Here is a 16,762-nt window from a genome sequence, read left to right as displayed (position 1 = left end):
TACCACCCAGGGACAGGCCACTTACCTGCTCTGAAAATAAATGCAAACTTGTGTTCAAAATGGCAACCAAAAAAGGCCTACATCGGCAAAGAAAACAATAGAGACACCTACAAGAGAGAGAGCAGGACAATGAGAATAGCAACACACACACTGTCAGCACTCCCACACCATGCCACCCAGGGACAGGCCACTTACCTGCTCTGAAAATAAATGCAAACCTGTGTACAAAATGGCAACCAAAAAAGGCCTACTTCGGCAAAGAAAACAATAGACACCTACAAGAGAGAGAAAAGGACAATGAGAATAGCAACACACACACTGTCAGCACTCCCACACCATGCCACCCAGGGACAGGCCACTTACCTGCTCTGAAAATAAATGCAAACTTGTGTACAAAATGGCAACCAAAAAAGGCCTACTTCGGCAAAGAAAACAATAGAGACACCTACAAGAGAGAGAAAAGGACAATGAGAATAGCAACACACACACTGTCAGCACTAGAACGGGCACACTGCAAATTACATGTAACATAACTATTAGATACTACATTTAAACACAGATAATAAATTAAACATAAAACACCATACAAAATGAACACATTATAAACCACTACAAAGGAGCATTGCACACCCATACATACTCTGTTTTGTAATATACTAATTTTTTTTTAAATAAAAAGTTGTGTTAAATACGCCAACTGCAACACAACAGTAAGAAATGTGCAAGCTAACAAAGGCACAGTTTTATGCAATATACTGCAATAAAAACACTCAGAAATGTACAATTACTGGCCCTATTTGCATAATTGACACCTGTGCGAATTACAGCACTGGAAATCACACGCAGCTATAAATCGCAAGACAGCTGTGCAAACACACATGCCACCAGCAACATGGCTACACGTGAGTAGATGGCAGCAGAGATGGACATGGTGCAGCAGCAGATGTCCGCATTGACAGCTAGGCGCCTAGCGCTGCAGAGACAGATGCTGCAAGCTGCCAGTGCGGATGTTGAAATAGCAGGACCCAGTACTGTTGAAACCCCATCTTCTGATACACAGGAGTTCGTTGTGAATCCCCTGCCAGACATAGATACTGGGGAAACTGAGGGCGATTCTGGACTACGATCTCAAACCCAAAGTACACAACCAGCTAGTGAAGAGGAAGATGGTGAGGAGGGACAGGACGATAGCTCACAGGCTACATCCAAAAATGAAGAAAACGGCCCGCCTTCACTAAGAGGGAGTTACGTGTTTTGGTCACACAGGCCATGGAAAAAATTCATAGAGGCAGCAAAAACATGGGTGCTGCAACCAAAGATCGAATCTGGAGGGACATCACTGATTCTGTTAATGAAGTCGGCTCAATTGTCCGCACCTCACAGGAAGTTAGAAGACGGTAAGTGTATATTGACACACCATTTTCTGTCCTAATTATTATTACAAACTTAGCTAGATGTGATGTTGCCTATAGCAACCAAATACATAACATGTGTACTATCAATAAAAACAGGTATTCATAACTTTTATGCCCCTTACCCCTAATTCTACTCACATATGTAGTTGGGCCGACTTCAAATCCCTCGAGGGCAACAGGGGGAGGTCCACTGTGGAATACACAGATCTTGAGGAGCTGGCGATGGACTGTGTGAGCTACGAGGAGGCGGGTGGGGTGTCTCATATGAACACGGACCTGCCTGAAATAGTTAATCTACATGACTTGCCAGGTAAGTTTACACACATATTCCTAAAAATCTAATTTAGTGGTTCCAAAAGTCTAATGTTGATTTTATATTCCCTTTTTCCACTCATTCTTCTATTTACTTTTAACATAACACAGCACAGGTGGGCGAGCAGGTAGAGTCAGAGGAGGGTTATGTGGCTGAGGCTGAGGTGGGGGGACCTAGTGTCTCTGCCAGTGTGGGACCACATATTCCATCAGTCCAGATTCCAACTGGCCCCCCCACCCAACCCTCTGCTATCCCGGACATCCTGTCTCAAATTGCCAGGTATGGTGAGAGCCTGAATGCTTTTGAGGACAGGATGATCCGGGAGGTAAGCCAGATACCTGTCCGGCTTACTGAGCACAGAACCAGTGTGGAGCAAGGTGTAGCTCAACTCTGCCAAGGTCTGGCAGAGATCAGGCAGGGCCAAGAGCAACTCACCTCCTCGTTCCAACAAATTGCCAATTCCATTCTGCAAGGGCTCCAGGACATCGCTGGCTGCCTTGCCCACAGTGGCAGAGAGCCAGACACATCTGCTCCCTCCCCTCCCTCTGCCCAGGAAGAACATCCCACTGGGCAGGGCCCTCGAAGGTCACTTCGCAGACCGAGCCGTGAAGAACAAGATCAGGCGGGGAAAAAGAAGAGAAAGTGATGTCTCTCCAGATGCCCAGCACCCATGTTTGACATGTTGCCTCTATGTTTATTTTTTTGGCTTGTGTGGCCAGAATGTACAACTCCCTCAAGGTGAAAGAGGGTTGTGTTAATTTTGGATTTGTAGCCTGTGAGTTATTTTCCTGTACACTTGAGCCATCTTCCTCTTCCTAGCGTGCTGTGTATGTTAGGGTTGGTGTATTGGGTCCAGAATCGACCTCAGTTCCCCTAAAAGTATCGTCTGGCTGGGGGTTCACAACATATACTTAGTAAATATTATACTTCATATTTTGCCAGTAGATGGGGTTACCATAGTACTGGGTTCTGCTATGTCAAATTTGCCACTGGCAGCTGCTTGTTGCTATGTCCATCTTTGTATGTCATGCTCATTTGTAGCCATGTTGTGTTGCTGCTTTACTTTATTTATTGAAGTAAAAAAAAAAGGAAAACACTTGTTTGTGTGTTTTATTAAAGGTTATGCACTCTTGAAAACTGTGCCCTGTAAACTTTAACATGGCATATTTATATTTGTGGAACAAGGGAACAAACAGAATATTCTTACAAACATTGAATATTATAATGTAAAAAATGTATGCCTTGCACAACACTTAACTGGGCATATAAAACAAAAAAAACTTGGAATTGAACTTGGGTTACTAGGGGCAACATGGCATAGTATTAGATATGGACACATATTCCCCCCCCCCCCCAAAAAAGTGTTAGTAAGTAACATTAAGTGTAGGCTGCATTATGTCGCTCATGTTATTTGGTATGTACAAAGGAATATGTCTATGTCGAGAACATTTAGCTGATGTAGTTTATAAGTTGGTTTATTCACACTTGATTAAATTGCAAAGTATTCAGCAAATGATTTAAACATGCAGTTAACATCAAAGTATTTTACCAAATAATTAAAAGACAGTGCATTATTTGTGAGTGTGTCAGATTTAGACCTGGTAAATGTACATTTGTTATGTGGGCATACAATTGCTGTTTGGAGTCATTTGTAACTGCAGTGTTTGGCAAGTAATTGCTGAACAGGTGAATTAATTTGCTAATTAATTGCTAAATAGGCCAGACACACTTACAATACTTCGCAAGTGCTGAGTAGCTGCAGACTTACTCCTCGGCTGCGTTAAGATAGCGAACATTTGTTGTGTACTTTTTACCATCGGATACGCATTTCTGCTCAAAACACGCCTACTGCCGGTTGCATACTCCCACACTAGCCGCCCACTTTCACGCCCATTTCGTTAGATAGCGAAGCCGAGCCTCTGCCACGCCTCCGTCACTCCCTGTTTTCGGTGATGTAGTATGAGCTGATTTTCAGTTAGTCATTTTGCACAAGCGTCGTATCGCTCCCTTTGCGCACGCGCATTTATGCTTTCGCGCATGCGCAGTTTGCGATTTTTGCCCGTTTGCGATGCGATGAACTGCTGCGATCAACTCGGAATGAGGGCCAATGTGTATAAGGGTTACTACTGTGTAGCGTAATTTGAATTGGGGGAACTATTGTATGGTCATGCCCCTTTTCCACAAGATTATGTCCCTTTTTTGCACATACACCATCCCTATTTCAAATATGGGGGCGCCAGTCCCTTACTTTGCCAGGGGCGCTCGGACCCCTAGATACACCCCTGGTCAACAATACAGAATCTACAAAGATTATTCTGCCAGCTGCAGAGAGGTAGTATGACTGGGCCGGAGGCTGTCGTGGTATCATTGGATGCCGCCAAGGCCTTTGACTCAGTAGAGTGGGAATTCTTGTGGGCAGTCTTGAAAAAATTTGCGCTTGGTTCCCGCTTCATAAGATGGATTCAACTTATGTATGCGGAACCAACCGCGCGTGTATCCGTAAATGGATACGTATCAGATTCATTTCCTTTGTCTAGAGGAACGCACCAAGGCTGCCCACTGTCTCCTGCATTGTTCGCACTGGCTAGTGAGCCTCTTGCTTGCCTCATATGTGCAGATCGTGGAATCCACGGTTTGCAGATGGGGCAGAGGGAAGATGTTATATCGCTCTATGCAGACGACATGTTATTCCTTGACGATCAAGAGACTTCAATAGGTAAAATGCTCAGCGTTGTTGACGTTTTTGGGGGGGTTTCAGGTTTACGTATAAATTGGGAAAAATCATATATTCTCCCAATTTCGGGGCATGTTTCGGAGGGGCTGCAAGTAGCACATTGCCTGCAATGGACACTTAGATTTAAGTATTTGGGAATTTGGATTACACAGCAGGTTACAGATTATGTAACACAAAATACTAATCCAGTAACAGAGAAGTTTTTAAAAAAGGCCCATGTTTGGAAAAAAATGCCTTTTTCTGTACTGGGAAGGATAAATCTTTTTAAAATGAGTATTCTTCACAAATACTTGTACAGTATGTACTGCAGCACTCTCCGACATACATACCTAAAAAGATATTTACATTAATAGAAAGTGTAATCTCATATATATGGGGGGCCAGGCCAGCTAGAGTGGCGATAAAAACACTCTATAAGGATAACAACATGGGAGGTCTGCGTTTAGCCAATTTGAGACTCTATTACAGGGGTTCTCAAACTCGGTCCTCAGGACCCCACACAGTTCATGTTTTGCAGGTAACCCAGCAGGTGCACAGGTGTATTATTTACTCACTGACACATTTTAAAAGGTCCACAGGTGGAGCTAATTATTTCACTTGCAATTCTGTGAGGAGACCTGCAAAACATGCACTGTGTGGGGTCCTGAGGACCGAGTTTGAGAACCTGTGCTCTATTATATAGCAGCACAGTTGGTTCAACTGTCTGGCTGGATAATAAATCCAGTAGGATTTATATTACAAGATCTGATGAATGAGAGGATAGACTCAGATATTTCCCTGATAATGTTTTTACTTTCGGTAACAGCGGGAAAAAATCTGCCTCACATGTTAAGGCAGATATTGTTGGTTTGGAGGTATGCAAATAATATTTATGGGTGGCAGTACATAGATGGAGAGACTCCGATATGCTATAACGATGCCTTCCCAGAGTTAGTAAAAATATCAAGATAATATATGGGCCCTTAAGGGCGTATCCACTTTTGGACAACTATATAGGGACGGCATCTTTAAATAATTTCAACAACTACAGGAGGAATTCAACATCCCTAAAAAATGCCTTCTTTAGATATTTGCAATTACACCACGCCATAATGGCCCAGTTTGAGCAGAATGCGCCAATTATTTCTTCTTCCCCTGTTAAAATTATGCTGACTAAACTCGGCCATAAGGGTCGGATATCATCAGTGTATGCTTTATTGAATGATAGAGTATCCTTAGAACCACTGGAGAACCTTAAACTGAAATGGGAAAGGGACTTACCATACGCCACTATCTATGAATAGAGCGGACCTTCGAGACAACACTTTATGTCCTAGGTGTAAATCAGAAATGGCAGGTTTTTGGCATTTGATATGGTAAGGTCCAATGGTAAACTCCTTTTGGGAGCAAATATGGAGGGACATAGGGTTTACAATTCCAGCATTATGTAAATTAAACCCACGCATTTGTATACTTGGCCTGGGACTAAATGGAATGTACACCAATAAGAAGTATACATAATTAGTATTATCACATTAGCTAAAGTTGTTATTGCTCGTGAATGGATGTCAAGTAACACCCCGGAGGTAATTAGATGGAGGGCATTGGTGAATGATATCATAAGACACAAGGGAGTTATGTATGCCTCCCGAAATGCCTTGGGGAAATTCCATGGGAAATGGGATTGTTGGAGAAGGTCAAGGCTGCGCACAATGCAGGATAGTTATTAGACAAATGGATAATAAATTAGTGGTTAAAGGATTTGGGTGTAATGGGTCAACTCTGATCAGTGCCGTTACTAAGCAACGGCTAAATTAACTAAGGTCAGCGGCTTGTAATGAGTCAAATTGACTCATTACAAGCCACCTGTGCCAGAGGAGGAGAGGAGCAGCGGAGAAAGATAGAGGAGGGAGGCGGAGGGAGCCGCAGCAGCGCTATGTAATTGGTGGTGGCGCTGCTGCAGCTGTCCCTCTCCTTCCACATAGGATGGCCGCCGCTGCTGTGAATGCTGGGATGCACTTCCCTCATCCCAGCATTCACAGTGGCGACCGCCAGCCAATGTGGAAGGAGAGGGACAGCGGCGCTGCTGGCAGTTACACTGCACTGCTGCGGCTCCCTCCTCCCCCCTCTTCCTTCTCCCCTGCCTCTGGAGCTGCCAGCACCAAGGAGCCTAACTGCCTGAGCCAGCGGAGAGATGGTATCATCTGTTCTGTCTGTCTGTCTGTCTGTCTGTCTATCGATTGGTCTGTCTACCTAATGTGTAAAAGGGGGACTCTGTCTGCTGTAATGTGTAAAAAGGGGAATCTGTCTGACATAATGTGTACAAGGTGGACTTTGTCTGCCGTAATGTGTAAAAAGGGGACTCTGTGTGCCGTAATGTGTAAAAAAGGGACGCTGTCTGCCATACTGTGTAAAAAGGGGACGCTGTCTGCCGTATTGTGTAAAAAGGGGAATCTGTCCGCCGTTATGTGTAAAAGGGGCTCTACCTGGTGTAGTGGCGCTACTGTGCGGCGTAATTTGAATAATGGAAACTACTATAATATGTAATATGAATTAGTATTATTTTGTGGCCACACCCCTTCCCCACAAAGCCACGCCCCTATATTTTTTGCACATGCCTATGGCACGCACTGCCCCTATTTTACAAACAGGGGGGTGCCGATGCCCTATCTTGCACACAGCGCTAAAATGTCTGGTTACGGCACTGACTTTGATAATGAGGCAGCTGCTGCGGGGCATGGGGAAGGGGGGGGGAGAGAGAACCCTTTTTTTCTTTTTTGTTTGTGACTCCTCCCCTTTGATCTCTTCCTGACCTATGGTTTAGGAGTAAGGGTATAGTAGAGAAGTATTGTGGTGGCCAATTGATGGGAATGTATGGAAATTATAAATGAATCGATAAGGCCATTACCAAGTCATAAGTATGGAATATAATATATCTCCTTCCAAATGCCACATTTTACTGGTGGGTATGGGTTTTAAAATATTAGACACGTATTATAAAGAGTGAGAGGTGTCACAGAATACACATAATGTGAAAATGATAATAGATAATTTTAAATATAGTTTGGAATATACACTAGATAGTGTCTATCGGATGTGAGCACTGGTTTACAACTATGTATATCTCTTTGTTAGTACATATGTGAGGCATGAGTCTGCACTAAGGCAATTAGCACTTAATATAGATATGAAGTATATTGGTAAAATTCACAGCTTATAAATGTAATGGGTGTGGAATGAATTAAGCATCAGCTTATCTTATTGGAAGCTTATTGTATATAAGTAGGATATCGTTGGGTTTAGGAAGATTAGATTTTGGAAGAAGGTAAAAAAGGTGGGAAGGTCAACGACTTGTGTCCTATTGTTCTTCTAAAATAAGAGGTATGCTTATACCTAGAACGGTAATTGAGTGTGGGAGGAGGTCGGGGGGGGGGGGGGGTTTACAGATTTTAGTGTAATGTAGAGAGTTGCCTTAAATGTATTATGAATCAATATATGGGAGAATGTATGTGTACACTGTAAAGTGTATTGTAAAAAATGGAAAAGTAAATAAAGAAGGACTTAATTGAAAAAAAAAAAAAAAAACGGAGCTAGAGGTTCCAGCCTTTCAGTCCCCGGATCTGTCAGCTTGAGAGGCCTTATTGGGTGTGGTTCATGCAGTAAGGCTTAACATGGAACCAGGGGTTGTTTAAGAGAGGAGGAGGTCCGTGTGCTGCCTCCTCCGATTGGGCCTACTCCTCTCTGCCAGCAGTGCTGGAAAGTCTGAGCACTAGAGTGCTCAGACTCTACTGCGTATGCGTAGATCACCGGGAAAAATGGCGCAGCAGTCGTTTTCCTAGTGATTTCTCTACTGTGCATGCACAGAGCACAATAAAAATGCCCGCTGCGCCATTTTCACGGTGATTCCACAGCGCTGCTGATGTCTGCGTGAGACTCCAGAGGGGTAAATATTTAAACAATGGGTGCATCATGTGCGGTGGGGGCCCCCTCTGGCCTCAGAGGCCATCTGCACCGCATCCATTATAGATACGCCAGTGCGTGGAATGTACCAGCGTGATCAGGAAAATGGATTCTCTATTTCTCCTGTATGGATTCCATAAGCGAGTTTGGCCAGCTAGTAAACAAATGCTGTCCAGGTGGTTGAGCATGACTATTGCAGAGGCTTACATTCGAGTTGATCTTCCTGTTCCGGATACAGTCTCTGCTCATTCTACACGTTCATTAAGTCCCTCATGGGCGGCTCATAGAGGTGCTACGGCTCTGCAAGGCAGCTACGTGGTCTTCTATTAACACATTCCTGAAGTTTTATGCCTTTGATACCTTTGCCTCTCCGGATGCTTCCTTTGGGTGTCGGATTCACCTGTCTATCAAGGAGCATCCCCACCCGTAGGGGAAACTGCCTTAGGACATCCCCGATGTAAGGACTGTGGATCACTATGGACCCTGATGAAGAAAACAAGAGTTAGGGTAGACCATGGTTAACTCTTTTTCTTCAAGGTCCATAGGATCGACAGGGCACCCACCCTGACGCACCTGTCTTGGGGGATGTTTTTTTTTTCTTCCCTTTTTTTTTTTAAATTGTTTATTTTAATTTTCAGGGTATAAACTTTACAGGTTACAAACATTACTGCAGCCTTCCCCCTTACATGGGATGGGCTGTTCTGTCTAACATTACATTACCGATAACAGAAATATAACCTTAAAATAAGGAACATGTGGTTCCCACAATGCAAAGAAACAGCAAAGAGTTATGTCTCAGGGTAGACAGAGACTATTCAGATGGGTGGGAACCGACACAGGTTCGTAATTATGACTGTAGGAGGGTAGAGACTAAAGAGATAGAACCTGAGAGGCGAGAAAAAGAGACAGGGGAGATGGGGAGGGAATAGAGTAGGAGGAGAGGTGGCAGGGTTAGGGAAATGCCGCTGGTACGCCCCCGTTTTGCACTGGTACGCGCATGGCGCTAGTACTAAATGGAAAGTGCTACTCGGGGAACACGAAAAGGATATGTTGAGGATATCCTCTGAGCCACTTGTCAGGCTAGGAGAGTACAGGGGTCATAATAGTAGGGCCGTCGAGCTCCCGGGGGGTCGAGCTCCGTGTGCGGGGGCCTGTGAGTCAAACCAAAGTTCCCATATTTGAAGGAACTGAAAAGATCTGTTATGGAGGTATGCAGTGATTTTTTCCATGCTTGCGAAGTACCATATTTTGTTGATGACCTGTTGTATAGGGGGGGACTCCCTCTTTTTCCAGTTTAGGGCAATTGCGCATCTAGCCGCGTTCAAGATCTGTGTCAGTAATTTACCGGAGTTCGGAGGTGCATTGGCAGTGGGGAGGCCTAGCAGAAAGGACCAAGGATCTTTGTATATCCGGGTCTGGAGCACTGTACTCAACAAGTGGGCGACTGAATCCCAGAATAGCTCTATTTTAGGGCATGTCCACCATATATGGAGGAAAGAGCCGTGTCCGCCGCATCCTCTCCAGCACAATGGCTGGGAGGAGGGAAACATTTTGTGAAGTCTAGAGGGGACTAGATACCACCGATATAAGATTTTATATGCGTTTTCCTTAACTAGGGTTGAAATCGAGGATTTCGCGGCAGCCGCAAAGACATCTGACCAATCATAGTCATCTGGTATCGGGCCAAGGTCCTGTTCCCACTTGAGTATAAAAGCCGGGGTCGTCTCCTTATCCCCTACCTGGAGAAGGGAATACAGTTGGGAGATGATTCCACGAGCGAGCGGTTTGTAATAGCAATAGGACTCCAGGGTGGAGAGAGGTTGGAATGGGGATGTGCTTGTTAAGGACGAGACAAAGTGTCTCACCTGGAGATAGGTAAAAGGATTCGCATCCGGGAAGTCATATTTTGACGCGATTTCCGGTAAGGGTGTACAGGCCCCTTCGGACAATACATCTAGAACAAAGCGGATGTTATGTGTCGACCATGAGTGCGAGCGGGTCATGGAATGGCCTGGGACGAACGAAGGGTTGCCCCACAATGGAGTAAGCGCCGAAGGGGCTGATAGCATGTGGAAATGGCGTGTACAATAGTCCCAGATCTGACAGGTGAATTCCAGAACCGGGTGGAGTTGCAAATGGGGAGGCCTAGATTTAGGAGGGGATAGGAGTAGAGACGATAGAGGAGTGCGGCTAAGTGTCCTCTCTAACTGGAGCCAACGTATGGACTGCGTAGGGGCGAACCATGCAACCGCTTGGCTGAGATGGGTAGCCAGATAGTAAAGACGGATATCTGGGAATCCTCTCCCCCCTTCTTGTACTGCTCTGCGGAGGGTAGAGAACCCTATCCTAGGGGTTTTATTTCTCCACACAAAACGTAGCAACCACGTATGAATTTGTGCCAGTACCGAGTCCGGCACTTTCACTGGTAGCGTTTGAAATAGATAGAGGAGGCGGGGGATAATATTCATTTTCAGAGCTATGATACGGCCTAACCAAGATATGATTAATGATTGCCATTTATGGAGATCGGCCTTAAGATTTTTAAGCAAAGGCGAGAAATTTTCCTTAAACAAGTCTCCATAGCGGCTCGTAATATAGACCCCCAGATATCGGATTTTAGAGGTGCACCAGGTGAATTTGAAGTTGTTTTGCATGTTGGCTATTTGGGGAGGGGAGATGTGGAAGGGGAGAGCTTCCGTCTTGGACCAGTTGACTTTGTAGCCCGATAACTTTCCGTATTCAGACAGGAGAGTAAAAAGGTTCGGCAGAGAGGTGTGAGGTGAGGAAAGTGATAGGAGGACGTCGTCTGCGAACAAGGAAATCTTGTAGACAGAGTCCCCTACTCCTAGCCCCCCGATGTCGGGCGAGGCTCGGATTCGGGCTGCTAATGGTTCTATCACTAAGGCAAAGATCAGGGGTGAGAGTGGGCAGCCCTGTCTGGTACCGTTGGAGATGTCCAAAGGGTCAGATTGTACTCCGTTTATAGATACCCTAGCGGAAGGGGTCGAATATAAGGCTTGTATCCCTGTAAGGAATTCCCCCTGAAAGCCCAGATGTGCAAGAGTTTCAAACATAAAGGGCCACCCTATTCTGTCAAATGCTTTCTCCGCGTCCAGAGAAAGCAAGAGAGCAGGGGTGTGTGTAAGGTTGATATAGTGGGTCAGGCTAATAATTCGTCTCGTGTTGTCTCGTGCTTGACGGCCGGGGATAAATCCTACCTGGTCGTTATGGATAAGGTGGGGTAAGACTCTATTTAGACGGAGAGCTAATATTTTGGCATAGATCTTGATATCTGAGTTAAGTAATGATATAGGCCTGTAGTTAGCGCAAATAGATGTGTCCTTACCCTCCTTAGGGATGACTATTATCTTGGCCTCCAGTGCCGTTTTGGAGAAAGAAGCTCCCTGCAAGACAGCATTGAAAAGGGCTGAGAGGTGAGGTGTAAGTTGGGGGAGAAAGGTCTTGTAATATGCGGCCGTAAAGCCGTCTGGGCCAGGAGCTTTGCTAAGTTTTAGGGATTTGACAACCGTGGCAATTTCTTCTTCGGATATCTCCGAATTCAATTCGGCTGAGACCGATGGGCTTAGACGAGGGAGATGGCATTGGGATAGGAAGGTACGAATAGCCCCAATAAAGTCTAGTTTCGTCTGAGTGGTCTTATGGGCGTTGTATAGTTTCTCGTAGAAGCGAGAGAAAGTTTCAGTGATGCGTTTGGGGTCCCTAGTCTTCACACCAGAGGGATGCTGGATAGACATAACGTTATTCCTTGTAAGTTTAGCCCGGAGCCTAGAGGCTAGCAGCCGATCAGCTTTATCTCCTTTTTCGTAAAAGGATTGGTTGAGCCACTTCAAGCTGGTCTCCACCTTCGTCGTCAGGAGCATGTTTAACTCACCTCTGACCGCAGATAGGGCGGAGAGGTCCGTTTCGGACCCTGTTTTTTTGTGTTTCAGTGAGAGGGAGCCAAGCATGTCCGTGAGTTCCCGGATGCGTTTGGATCTGGCCTTCTTGTTATAAGAGGAGGCACTGATCAGGTATCCGCGTATGACCGCTTTGTGAGCGTCCCAAAGTAACATAGGGGGGACAGACGGGGATGTGTTTGTCTCAAAGTAGTGGGAGATTTCGGCGGCTATGTGGGCTTTCGTTTGGGGATTAAGAAGGAGTCTATCGTTCAATCTCCACACAGGGTGGCGAGCGGGTGGGTGTGGGCCTGCGACATCTACGGTGACCGGACCGTGATCTGACCACGTGTTGGGGTGAATGGAGGTGTCAATTATACTTTGTGCAGGCTCCGAACTCAGGAAAAATAAGAATTTACTTACCGATAATTCTATTTCTCGGAGTCCGTAGTGGATGCTGGGGTTCCTGAAAGGACCATGGGGAATAGCGGCTCCGCAGGAGACAGGGCACAAAAGTAAAGCTTTTACAGGTCAGGTGGTGTGTACTGGCTCCTCCCCCCATGACCCTCCTCCAGACTCCAGTTAGGTACTGTGCCCGGACGAGCGTACACAATAAGGGAGGATTTTGAATCCCGGGTAAGACTCATACCAGCCACACCAATCACACCGTACAACTTGTGATCTAAACCCAGTTAACAGTATGATAACAGAGGAGCCTCTGAAAGATGGCTTCCTAAACAATAACCCGAATTAGTTAACAATAACTATGTACAAGTATTGCAGATAATCCGCACTTGGGATGGGCGCCCAGCATCCACTACGGACTCCGAGAAATAGAATTATCGGTAAGTAAATTCTTATTTTCTCTATCGTCCTAAGTGGATGCTGGGGTTCCTGAAAGGACCATGGGGATTATACCAAAGCTCCCAAACGGGCGGGAGAGTGCGGATGACTCTGCAGCACCGAATGAGAGAACTCCAGGTCCTCCTTTGCCAGGGTATCAAATTTGTAAAAATTTACAAACGTGTTCTCCCCTGACCACGTAGCTGCTCGGCAGAGTTGTAATGCCGAGACCCCTCGGGCAGCCGCCCAAGATGAGCCCACCTTCCTTGCGGAATGGGCCTTAACAGATTTAGGCTGTGGCAGGCCTGCCACAGAATGTACAAGTTGAATTTTGTTACAAATCCAACGAGCAATCGACTGCTTAGAAGCAGGTGCACCCAACTTGGTGGGTGCATACAGTATAAACAGCGAGTCAGATTTTCTGACTCCAGCCGACCTTTAAATGTATATTTTTAAGGCTCTGACAACGTCCAACAACTTGGAGTCCTTCAAGTCGTCTGTAGCCGCAGGCACTACAATAGGCTGGTTCAGGTGAAACGCTGATACCACCTTAGGGAGAAAATGCGGACGCGTCCGCAGCTCTGCCCTATGTCGAATGGAAAATTAAATAAGGGCTTTTATAAAACAAAGCCGCCAGTTCAGATACTCTCCCGGCCGAAGCCAGGGCCAGTAACATAGTCACTTTCCATGTGAGATATTTCAAATCCACATTCTTTAGTGGTTCAAACCAATTGGGTTTGAGGAAATCTAAAACTACATTTAGATCCCACGGTGCCACCTTAGGCACCACAGGAGGCTGTATATGCAGTACTCCTTTGATAAAAATCTGGACCTCAGGGACTGAGGCCAATTCTTTTTGGAAGAATATTGATAGGGCCGAAATTTGAACCTTAATAGATCCCAATTTGAGACCCATAGACAATCCTGATTGCAGGAAATGTAGGAAAACGACCCAGTTGAAATTCCTCCCTCGGAGCACTCCGCTGCTCGCACCACGCAACATATTTTCGCCAAATACGGCGATAATGCTTCGCGGTGACTTCCTTCCTTGCCTTTATCAAGGTAGGAATGACTTCTTCTGGAATGCCTTTTCCTTTTAGGATCTGGCATTCAAACGCCATGCCGTCAAACGCAGCCGCGGTAAGTCTTTAAAAAAAAAACAAGTACCCTGCTGAAGCAGGTCCCTTCTCAGAAGTAGAGGCCACGGATCGTCCGTGACCATCTCTTGAAGTTCCGGGTACCAAGTCCTTCTTGGCCAATCCGGAGCCACTAGTCTTACTCCTCTTTGCCGTATAATCCTCAATACCTTTGGTATGAGAGGCAGAGGAGGAAACACATATACCGACTGGTACACCCAAGGTGTTACCAGCGCGTCCACAGCTATTGCCTGCGGATCTCTTGACCTGGCGCAATACCTGTCCAGTGTTTTGTTGAGGCGAGACGCCATCATGTCCACCATTGGTTTTACCCAACGGTTTAATAGCATGTGGAAAACTTCTGGATGAAGTCCCCACTCTCCCGGGTGAAGGTCGTGTCTGCTGAGGAAGTCTGCTTCCCAGTTGTCCACGCCCGGGATGAATACTGCTGACAGTGCTATCACGTGATTCTCCGCCCAGCGAAGGATCCTGGCAGCTTCTGCCATTGCCCTCCTGCTTCTTGTGCCGCCCTGTCTGTTTACATGGGCGACTGCCGTGATGTTGTCCGACTGGATCAACACCGGTCTTCCTTGAAGCAGAGGTTCCGCCTGGCTTAGAGCATTGTAGATTGCTCTTAGTTCCAGAATGCTTATGTGAAGAGACTTTTTCAGGCTCGACCACACTCCCTGGAAATTTCTTCCCTGTGTGACTGCTCCCCAGCCTCTCAGGCTGGCATCCGTGGTCACCAGGATCCAATCCTGCATGCCGAATCTGCGGCCCTCCAATAGATGAGCCTCCTGCAACCACCACAGAAGGGATACCCTTGTCCTCGGCGACAGGGTTATCCGCAGGTGCATCTGAAGATGCGACCCTGACCATTTGTCCAACAGATCCCTTTGCATGGAATCTGCCGAAAGGGATTGCTTCGTAAGAAGCTACCATTTTTTCCCAGGACTCTTGTGCATTGATGTACAGACACCTTTCCTGGTTTTAGGAGGTTCCTGACCAGGTCAGATAACTCCTTGGCTTTTTCTTCGGGAAGAAAAACCTTTTTCTGAACTGTGTCCAGAATCATCCCCAGGAACAGCAGACGAGTTGTCGGCATTAATTGGGATTTTGGAATATTCAGAATCCATCCGTGCTGCTTTAGCACCTCTTGAGATAGTGCTAAACCCATCTCTAGCTGTTCTCTGGACCTTGCCCTTATTAGGAGATCGTCCAAGCATGGGATAATTAATACGCCTTTTCTTCGAAGAAGAAATATTATCTCGGCCATTACCTTTGTAAAGACCCGAGGTGCCGTGGACAACCCAAACGGCAGCGTCTGAAACTGATAGTGACAGTTTTGTACAACGAACCTGAGGTACCCCTGGTGTGAGGGGTAATTGGTACGTGGAGATACGCATCCTTGATGTCCAAGGATACCATAAAGTCCCCTTCTTCCAGGTTCGCTATCACTGCTCTGAGTGACTCCATCTTGAACTTGAACTTCTTTATGTACAGGTTCAAGGACTTCAGATTTAGAATAGGCCTTACCGAGCCATCCGGCTTCGGTACCACAAAAAGAGTGGAATAATACCCCTTCCCTTGTTGTAGAAGAGGTACCTTGACTATCACCTGCTGAGAATACAGCTTGTGAATGGCTTCCAAAACCGTCTCCCTTTCTGAGGGGGACGTTGGTAAAGCAGACTTCAGGAAACGGCGAGGTGGCTCTGTCTCTAATTTCAACCTGTACCCCTGAGATATTATCTACAGGATCCAGGGATTTACCTGCGAGTGAGCCCACTGCGCGCTGTAATTCTTGAGACGACCGCCTACCGCCCCCGAGTCCGCTTGCGAAGCCCCAGCGTCATGCTGAGGCTTTTGTAGAAGCCGGGGAGGGCTTCTGTTCCTGGGAAGGAGCTGCCTGTTGCTGTCTCTTCCCTCGTCCTCTGCCTCGTGGCAGATATGAATAGCCCTTTGCTCTCTTATTTTTAAAGGAACGAAAGGGCTGCGGTTGAAAGGTCGGTGCCTTTTTCTGTTGGGGAGTGACTTGAGGTAGAAAGGTGGATTTCCCGGCCGTAGCCGTGGCCACCAAATCCGATAGACCGACCCCAAATAACTCCTCTACGCATCGCCTGTCCACTGTCGTGTCCATAAAGCTCTTCTGGCCGAAATGGACATAGCACTTACCCGTGATGCCAGTGTGCAGATATCTCTCTGTGCATCACGCATATAAAGAAATGCATCTTTTATTTGTTCTAACGACAGTAAAATATTGTCCCTGTCCAGGGTATCAATATTTTCGATCAGGGACTCTGACCAAACTACCCCAGCACTGCACATCCAGGCAGTCGCAATAGCTGGTCGTAGTATAACACCTGCATGTGTGTATATACCTTTTTGGATATTTTCCATCCTCCTATCTGATGGATCTTTAAGTGCGGCCGTCTCAGGAGAGGGTAACGCCACTTGTTTTGATAAGCGTGTTAGCGCTTTGTCCACCC

General features: G+C 46.2%; 1 long non-coding RNA gene across 2 annotated transcripts in view; it reads right to left on the bottom strand.

Annotated features, from left to right (window-relative positions):
- Nucleotides 1-23: 23 nt before the first annotated feature.
- LOC135068112 (uncharacterized) overlaps nucleotides 24-16,762 on the bottom strand; it is a 78,928-nt gene continuing 62,189 nt past the window's right edge. For both annotated transcript variants that reach the window (XR_010254330.1, XR_010254324.1), the window contains 3 exons: nucleotides 364-445; nucleotides 196-275; nucleotides 24-107 (listed from right to left, as the gene is read on the bottom strand). This is a non-coding gene — a long non-coding RNA (uncharacterized LOC135068112). The remainder of the gene's footprint in view (nucleotides 108-195; nucleotides 276-363; nucleotides 446-16,762) is intronic.

Source organism: Pseudophryne corroboree, chromosome 1, assembly GCF_028390025.1.
Source record: "Pseudophryne corroboree isolate aPseCor3 chromosome 1, aPseCor3.hap2, whole genome shotgun sequence".
Lineage (NCBI taxonomy): Eukaryota > Metazoa > Chordata > Amphibia > Anura > Myobatrachidae > Pseudophryne > Pseudophryne corroboree.
The sequence above is the reverse complement of the archived record's forward strand: the minus strand, read 5'-3'. Positions and strand labels throughout refer to the sequence as shown.